A 10,252-nucleotide genomic window follows, 5' to 3' on the forward strand; every position below is an offset into this window, starting at 1 on the left:
AGGGAGCACACCTAGGGGTATACATGACAAATCACCTACCGCACCTACCACTAGGAAGCACAACATGATTATTAAGGCTAAAGATGTTAGAAAAGTGGTGAACTCTAATCAGCCAATACTTCTCATGATTTGCAAGCATGTGCTCTTGGATGTTGCTGAGCTCGACAAGGCGTTGCCTGCGAGCATAGTTGCTCTTTTGCAAGAATTTGAGGATGTTTTCCCTGACGAGGTCCCTGATGGCTTACCACCCATTCGGGGAATTGAACACCAAATCGACCTCATTCCTGGAGCACCATTGCCCAACAAACCTGCTTACCGCATGGGCCCTGAGGAGACCAAGGAGCTTCAAAGGCAAGTTGATGGCCTCTTAGGTATGGGTTGGGTAAAGGAAAGTCTAAGTCCTTGCGCTGTGCCTATGATACTTGTTCCCAAAAAGGACGGTACTTGGCGCATGTGCACTGACTGTCGGGCTGTGAACGCTATCACTGTCAAATATCGTCATCCCATTCCTAGACTTGATGATATGCTTGATGAACTCGATGGTGCCATTATTTTCACCAAAATAGACTTAAGGAGCGGCTATCATCAAATTCGGATGAAAGAGGGCGACGAGTGGAAAACAGCCTTCAAAACCAAACATGGTCTCTATGAGTGGCTAGTCATGCCTTTTGGCTTAACTAATGCCCCTAGCACCTTCATGCGACTAATGAACCATGTGTTGAGACACTTTATTGGCAAGTTTGTCATTGTTTACTTTGATGACATCCTGATCTATAGTCATAGTGAGCATGAGCACCTAGCGCATGTGAGATTAGTTCTTGAGACACTTCGACAGGCGCATCTTTACGCCAACCTCAAGAAGTGCACCTTTTGTACTAACGATCTTGTGTTTTTAGGCTATGTGGTAAGTTCGCAGGGCATCAAGGTGGACAAATCCAAGATTGAGGCCATCGAGCAATGGCCAACTCCCACATCCGTCCCTGACGTGCGCAGCTTTCTTGGATTGGCGGGCTTTTACCGGCGCTTTGTCAAAGATTTTAGCACCATTGCCGCCCCGTTGACCGCCGTGACAAAGAAGAATGACAAGTTCCACTGGGGAGAATCACAAGAACAAGCATTTCTCGCCCTCAAGGACACACTCACACATGCACCTGTGTTAGCATTACCAAATTTTCACAAGACTTTTGAAATTGAATGTGATGCTTCTGGTGTAGGTATTGGAGCGGTCCTCATGCAAGACAAGAGGCCTTGTGCCTTCTTCAGTGAGAAACTGGGGGGAGCTGCATTAAACTACCCCACGTACGACAAGGAGTTGTACGCTTTAGTGAGGGCTTTGGAGACTTGGCAACACTATCTTCGCCCTCGGGAGTTCGTGATACACACTGATCACGAGTCATTGAAGTACCTCAAGGGACAACCCAAGTTAAGCAAGCGACATGCCAAATGGGTAAGCTTCATTGACACCTTTTCGTATGTCATTAAGTATAAGACTGGCAAAACGAATGTAGTGGCTGATGCATTATCACGTAGACATTCGTTGCTTGCCCTTCTGGATGCCAAGTTACTAGGGGTTCGAAATGGTTAAGGAACTCTACACAAATGATCATGACTTTGGTGATATCTATGTTGCTTGTGTTAAGAACCCGCATGGAAAATATTTCTTGCATGATGGATTTCTATTCCATGTAGATAAACTGTGTGTACCTAATTCTTCCATTCGTGATCTTTTGATTCGAGAGGCACATAGTGGTGGTCTCATGGGCCACTTTGGCATCACCAAGACTCTGGCCATGTTGCAAGAGCACTTTTACTGGCCTCATATGCGTAGAGATGTTGAACGCATGGTTGGTAGATGTGCTACTTGTCACAAGGCAAAGTCTAAGACAAATCCATATGGCTTGTATACCCCATTACCTATCCCTCACCATCCTTGGGTTGATTTGTCTATGGACTTTGTATTAGGATTGCCTAGATCAACAAGGGGTAATGACTCCATCTTTGTTGTGGTTGATAGATTCTCTAAGATGGCTCATTTTATTCCTTGCCACAAAACTGACGATGCATCTCATGTTGCTAATCTGTTCTTCAAAGAAATTGTCCGTCTGCATGGCCTGCCTAAAACTATTGTCAGTGATAGAGATGTGAAATTCTTGAGTTACTTTTGGAAGACTTTGTGGTCCAAACTAGGCACTAGGTTATTATTCTCCACCACTAGTCATCCACAAAGCGATGGACAAACTGAAGTTGTCAATCGCACACTTGGCACTCTACTTCGGGCCTTGATTAACAAGAATCTTAAGACTTGGGAAGAGTGCCTCCCTCATGTTGAATTCGCCTACAATCGAACTGTGCATAGTGCCACACAATACTCCCCCTTTGAGATTGTTTATGGCTTCAACCCCGTCACCCCCCTTGATTTGGTGCCCTTACCTTCCTCTGACCACACAAGCTTAGATGGGAAAAAGAAAGCTGATTCTGTGCGCAGGTTACATGAGGCCGTCCGAGCAAACATTGAGAAGCGTACGCAGCAATACATCCAGCAAGCCAACAAGCACCGTCGCAAGATGATTTTTGAGCCGGGAGATTGGGTTTGGCTACACTTGAGGAACGAACGATTTCCCAAGCAACGCCAAAGCAAATTGTCCCCAAGAGGTGATGGACCATTTCGGGCACTCCAACGAGTCAATGACAACGCATACAAGTTGGAGCTACCTGGGGAGTACACTGTTAGTGCAACCTTCAACGTCGCGGACCTAAGCCCATTTCTTGACGAGGAGGATCCAGATTTGAGGGCAAATCCTTCTCAAGAGGAGAGGACTGACGTGTGCACGAGTCTCGCCCCACGCAATAACCCAGTCCGAGTTCCATTGGGCCCAGTCACACGTGCACGGGCCAAGCTCTTCAAAGAATCACTCCAAGCCCTGGTTCGAGTCGTCCAAGACCAACATGGAGTTCACAAAGATATTGAGGGCTTAGAGAGAGACAATCAAGCCATTTGCACCATGATCCAAGCCCACGAAGACTCAAGTGGGCCTTCAAGAGGACCGGCCCTATAGGGCCTTAGCCTTAGTATTTGATAGATTGGATTAATTTGTCTTCATAGCTCATTGGGCCGGCCCATCTTGGACACCAAGATGGCCGAACTCTTTGCCATTGTTTCCTTAGGTTTTCTTAGTCACTTTGGCCTATAAATAGGCTTGCTTTGTAAGGTTTTAGGGTAGTCGTTTTATCAATAAAATTGGTTTAATTCGTTCCTTCTTCTAAGAAGAGAGTTCGAGCACTTTAACTTGCTTTGGCAAGGGTTATTGAGCAATCTTGCGTCCTGTCCTCGATTGTTCATCCGACCTATTCCCCTGGAGTATTCACCTTCATCGGAGTGTCGTCTACCACCTAAATCAAATCGTGTCGTCCGTTTGATTCTAGGTCCCGCGATCCAAGCGTTGGACAACCTTGCTAGATCCTTGGGCAAACGTGCTACGTGTCTCGAAACAAGTTGATCGAGGAACGTATCAGGACACTTTGGTGTCACCAAGACCTTCTGTGCTTTACAGGAACATTTCTGTTGGCCACGCATGAGGCGGGATGTAGAGCGAGTGGTGTCACGCTGCATCACCTGTCACCGTGCCAAGTCCAAGCTCCAACCTTTCAGTTTGTATACACCTCTACCTATCCCTTCAGCACCATGGGTACACACTTTTGCACGATGGCAAACGTAAGGTCCTTACACCTCTCACACCTGCACAAGTTTATGAGGACCAACTACTATTGCAAAGGGAGTGTGAACAAGACCGTCAAAGGAGGAAACTAAAGGCAGTCGACCCTGGTAAAGGCTCCACGTCTACGAGTGAGCCATCAACCAAGGGTCAAGGGAGCACACCTAGGGGTATACATGACAAATCACCTACCGCACCTACCACTAGGAAGCACAACATGATTATTAAGGCTAAAGATGTTAGAAAAGTGGTGAACTCTAATCAGCCAATACTTCTCATGATTTGCAAGCATGTGCTCTTGGATGTTGCTGAGCTCGACAAGGCGTTGCCTGCGAGCATAGTTGCTCTTTTGCAAGAATTTGAGGATGTTTTCCCTGACGAGGTCCCTGATGGCTTACCACCCATTCGGGGAATTGAACACCAAATCGACCTCATTCCTGGAGCACCATTGCCCAACAAACCTGCTTACCGCATGGGCCCTGAGGAGACCAAGGAGCTTCAAAGGCAAGTTGATGGCCTCTTAGGTATGGGTTGGGTAAAGGAAAGTCTAAGTCCTTGCGCTGTGCCTATGATACTTGTTCCCAAAAAGGACGGTACTTGGCGCATGTGCACTGACTGTCGGGCTGTGAACGCTATCACTGTCAAATATCGTCATCCCATTCCTAGACTTGATGATATGCTTGATGAACTCGATGGTGCCATTATTTTCACCAAAATAGACTTAAGGAGCGGCTATCATCAAATTCGGATGAAAGAGGGCGACGAGTGGAAAACAGCCTTCAAAACCAAACATGGTCTCTATGAGTGGCTAGTCATGCCTTTTGGCTTAACTAATGCCCCTAGCACCTTCATGCGACTAATGAACCATGTGTTGAGACACTTTATTGGCAAGTTTGTCATTGTTTACTTTGATGACATCCTGATCTATAGTCATAGTGAGCATGAGCACCTAGCGCATGTGAGATTAGTTCTTGAGACACTTCGACAGGCGCATCTTTACGCCAACCTCAAGAAGTGCACCTTTTGTACTAACGATCTTGTGTTTTTAGGCTATGTGGTAAGTTCGCAGGGCATCAAGGTGGACAAATCCAAGATTGAGGCCATCGAGCAATGGCCAACTCCCACATCCGTCCCTGACGTGCGCAGCTTTCTTGGATTGGCGGGCTTTTACCGGCGCTTTGTCAAAGATTTTAGCACCATTGCCGCCCCGTTGACCGCCGTGACAAAGAAGAATGACAAGTTCCACTGGGGAGAATCACAAGAACAAGCATTTCTCGCCCTCAAGGACACACTCACACATGCACCTGTGTTAGCATTACCAAATTTTCACAAGACTTTTGAAATTGAATGTGATGCTTCTGGTGTAGGTATTGGAGCGGTCCTCATGCAAGACAAGAGGCCTTGTGCCTTCTTCAGTGAGAAACTGGGGGGAGCTGCATTAAACTACCCCACGTACGACAAGGAGTTGTACGCTTTAGTGAGGGCTTTGGAGACTTGGCAACACTATCTTCGCCCTCGGGAGTTCGTGATACACACTGATCACGAGTCATTGAAGTACCTCAAGGGACAACCCAAGTTAAGCAAGCGACATGCCAAATGGGTAAGCTTCATTGACACCTTTTCGTATGTCATTAAGTATAAGACTGGCAAAACGAATGTAGTGGCTGATGCATTATCACGTAGACATTCGTTGCTTGCCCTTCTGGATGCCAAGTTACTAGGGGTTCGAAATGGTTAAGGAACTCTACACAAATGATCATGACTTTGGTGATATCTATGTTGCTTGTGTTAAGAACCCGCATGGAAAATATTTCTTGCATGATGGATTTCTATTCCATGTAGATAAACTGTGTGTACCTAATTCTTCCATTCGTGATCTTTTGATTCGAGAGGCACATAGTGGTGGTCTCATGGGCCACTTTGGCATCACCAAGACTCTGGCCATGTTGCAAGAGCACTTTTACTGGCCTCATATGCGTAGAGATGTTGAACGCATGGTTGGTAGATGTGCTACTTGTCACAAGGCAAAGTCTAAGACAAATCCATATGGCTTGTATACCCCATTACCTATCCCTCACCATCCTTGGGTTGATTTGTCTATGGACTTTGTATTAGGATTGCCTAGATCAACAAGGGGTAATGACTCCATCTTTGTTGTGGTTGATAGATTCTCTAAGATGGCTCATTTTATTCCTTGCCACAAAACTGACGATGCATCTCATGTTGCTAATCTGTTCTTCAGAGAAATTGTCCGTCTGCATGGCCTGCCTAAAACTATTGTCAGTGATAGAGATGTGAAATTCTTGAGTTACTTTTGGAAGACTTTGTGGTCCAAACTAGGCACTAGGTTATTATTCTCCACCACTAGTCATCCACAAAGCGATGGACAAACTGAAGTTGTCAATCGCACACTTGGCACTCTACTTCGGGCCTTGATTAACAAGAATCTTAAGACTTGGGAAGAGTGCCTCCCTCATGTTGAATTCGCCTACAATCGAACTGTGCATAGTGCCACACAATACTCCCCCTTTGAGATTGTTTATGGCTTCAACCCCGTCACCCCCCTTGATTTGGTGCCCTTACCTTCCTCTGACCACACAAGCTTAGATGGGAAAAAGAAAGCTGATTCTGTGCGCAGGTTACATGAGGCCGTCCGAGCAAACATTGAGAAGCGTACGCAGCAATACATCCAGCAAGCCAACAAGCACCGTCGCAAGATGATTTTTGAGCCGGGAGATTGGGTTTGGCTACACTTGAGGAACGAACGATTTCCCAAGCAACGCCAAAGCAAATTGTCCCCAAGAGGTGATGGACCATTTCGGGCACTCCAACGAGTCAATGACAACGCATACAAGTTGGAGCTACCTGGGGAGTACACTGTTAGTGCAACCTTCAACGTCGCGGACCTAAGCCCATTTCTTGACGAGGAGGATCCAGATTTGAGGGCAAATCCTTCTCAAGAGGAGAGGACTGACGTGTGCACGAGTCTCGCCCCACGCAATAACCCAGTCCGAGTTCCATTGGGCCCAGTCACACGTGCACGGGCCAAGCTCTTCAAAGAATCACTCCAAGCCCTGGTTCGAGTCGTCCAAGACCAACATGGAGTTCACAAAGATATTGAGGGCTTAGAGAGAGACAATCAAGCCATTTGCACCATGATCCAAGCCCACGAAGACTCAAGTGGGCCTTCAAGAGGACCGGCCCTATAGGGCCTTAGCCTTAGTATTTGATAGATTGGATTAATTTGTCTTCATAGCTCATTGGGCCGGCCCATCTTGGACACCAAGATGGCCGAACTCTTTGCCATTGTTTCCTTAGGTTTTCTTAGTCACTTTGGCCTATAAATAGGCTTGCTTTGTAAGGTTTTAGGGTAGTCGTTTTATCAATAAAATTGGTTTAATTCGTTCCTTCTTCTAAGAAGAGAGTTCGAGCACTTTAACTTGCTTTGGCAAGGGTTATTGAGCAATCTTGCGTCCTGTCCTCGATTGTTCATCCGACCTATTCCCCTGGAGTATTCACCTTCATCGGAGTGTCGTCTACCACCTAAATCAAATCGTGTCGTCCGTTTGATTCTAGGTCCCGCGATCCAAGCGTTGGACAACCTTGCTAGATCCTTGGGCAAACGTGCTACGTGTCTCGAAACAAGTTGATCGAGGAACGTATCAGGACACTTTGGTGTCACCAAGACCTTCTGTGCTTTACAGGAACATTTCTGTTGGCCACGCATGAGGCGGGATGTAGAGCGAGTGGTGTCACGCTGCATCACCTGTCACCGTGCCAAGTCCAAGCTCCAACCTTTCAGTTTGTATACACCTCTACCTATCCCTTCAGCACCATGGGTACACACTTTTGCACGATGGCAAACGTAAGGTCCTTACACCTCTCACACCTGCACAAGTTTATGAGGACCAACTACTATTGCAAAGGGAGTGTGAACAAGACCGTCAAAGGAGGAAACTAAAGGCAGTCGACCCTGGTAAAGGCTCCACGTCTACGAGTGAGCCATCAACCAAGGGTCAAGGGAGCACACCTAGGGGTATACATGACAAATCACCTACCGCACCTACCACTAGGAAGCACAACATGATTATTAAGGCTAAAGATGTTAGAAAAGTGGTGAACTCTAATCAGCCAATACTTCTCATGATTTGCAAGCATGTGCTCTTGGATGTTGCTGAGCTCGACAAGGCGTTGCCTGCGAGCATAGTTGCTCTTTTGCAAGAATTTGAGGATGTTTTCCCTGACGAGGTCCCTGATGGCTTACCACCCATTCGGGGAATTGAACACCAAATCGACCTCATTCCTGGAGCACCATTGCCCAACAAACCTGCTTACCGCATGGGCCCTGAGGAGACCAAGGAGCTTCAAAGGCAAGTTGATGGCCTCTTAGGTATGGGTTGGGTAAAGGAAAGTCTAAGTCCTTGCGCTGTGCCTATGATACTTGTTCCCAAAAAGGACGGTACTTGGCGCATGTGCACTGACTGTCGGGCTGTGAACGCTATCACTGTCAAATATCGTCATCCCATTCCTAGACTTGATGATATGCTTGATGAACTCGATGGTGCCATTATTTTCACCAAAATAGACTTAAGGAGCGGCTATCATCAAATTCGGATGAAAGAGGGCGACGAGTGGAAAACAGCCTTCAAAACCAAACATGGTCTCTATGAGTGGCTAGTCATGCCTTTTGGCTTAACTAATGCCCCTAGCACCTTCATGCGACTAATGAACCATGTGTTGAGACACTTTATTGGCAAGTTTGTCATTGTTTACTTTGATGACATCCTGATCTATAGTCATAGTGAGCATGAGCACCTAGCGCATGTGAGATTAGTTCTTGAGACACTTCGACAGGCGCATCTTTACGCCAACCTCAAGAAGTGCACCTTTTGTACTAACGATCTTGTGTTTTTAGGCTATGTGGTAAGTTCGCAGGGCATCAAGGTGGACAAATCCAAGATTGAGGCCATCGAGCAATGGCCAACTCCCACATCCGTCCCTGACGTGCGCAGCTTTCTTGGATTGGCGGGCTTTTACCGGCGCTTTGTCAAAGATTTTAGCACCATTGCCGCCCCGTTGACCGCCGTGACAAAGAAGAATGACAAGTTCCACTGGGGAGAATCACAAGAACAAGCATTTCTCGCCCTCAAGGACACACTCACACATGCACCTGTGTTAGCATTACCAAATTTTCACAAGACTTTTGAAATTGAATGTGATGCTTCTGGTGTAGGTATTGGAGCGGTCCTCATGCAAGACAAGAGGCCTTGTGCCTTCTTCAGTGAGAAACTGGGGGGAGCTGCATTAAACTACCCCACGTACGACAAGGAGTTGTACGCTTTAGTGAGGGCTTTGGAGACTTGGCAACACTATCTTCGCCCTCGGGAGTTCGTGATACACACTGATCACGAGTCATTGAAGTACCTCAAGGGACAACCCAAGTTAAGCAAGCGACATGCCAAATGGGTAAGCTTCATTGACACCTTTTCGTATGTCATTAAGTATAAGACTGGCAAAACGAATGTAGTGGCTGATGCATTATCACGTAGACATTCGTTGCTTGCCCTTCTGGATGCCAAGTTACTAGGGGTTCGAAATGGTTAAGGAACTCTACACAAATGATCATGACTTTGGTGATATCTATGTTGCTTGTGTTAAGAACCCGCATGGAAAATATTTCTTGCATGATGGATTTCTATTCCATGTAGATAAACTGTGTGTACCTAATTCTTCCATTCGTGATCTTTTGATTCGAGAGGCACATAGTGGTGGTCTCATGGGCCACTTTGGCATCACCAAGACTCTGGCCATGTTGCAAGAGCACTTTTACTGGCCTCATATGCGTAGAGATGTTGAACGCATGGTTGGTAGATGTGCTACTTGTCACAAGGCAAAGTCTAAGACAAATCCATATGGCTTGTATACCCCATTACCTATCCCTCACCATCCTTGGGTTGATTTGTCTATGGACTTTGTATTAGGATTGCCTAGATCAACAAGGGGTAATGACTCCATCTTTGTTGTGGTTGATAGATTCTCTAAGATGGCTCATTTTATTCCTTGCCACAAAACTGACGATGCATCTCATGTTGCTAATCTGTTCTTCAGAGAAATTGTCCGTCTGCATGGCCTGCCTAAAACTATTGTCAGTGATAGAGATGTGAAATTCTTGAGTTACTTTTGGAAGACTTTGTGGTCCAAACTAGGCACTAGGTTATTATTCTCCACCACTAGTCATCCACAAAGCGATGGACAAACTGAAGTTGTCAATCGCACACTTGGCACTCTACTTCGGGCCTTGATTAACAAGAATCTTAAGACTTGGGAAGAGTGCCTCCCTCATGTTGAATTCGCCTACAATCGAACTGTGCATAGTGCCACACAATACTCCCCCTTTGAGATTGTTTATGGCTTCAACCCCGTCACCCCCCTTGATTTGGTGCCCTTACCTTCCTCTGACCACACAAGCTTAGATGGGAAAAAGAAAGCTGATTCTGTGCGCAGGTTACATGAGGCCGTCCGAGCAAACATTGAGAAGC

The sequence above is a fragment of the Coffea arabica genome, chromosome 10e (assembly GCF_036785885.1).
Source record: "Coffea arabica cultivar ET-39 chromosome 10e, Coffea Arabica ET-39 HiFi, whole genome shotgun sequence".
Taxonomy (NCBI): domain Eukaryota; kingdom Viridiplantae; phylum Streptophyta; class Magnoliopsida; order Gentianales; family Rubiaceae; genus Coffea; species Coffea arabica.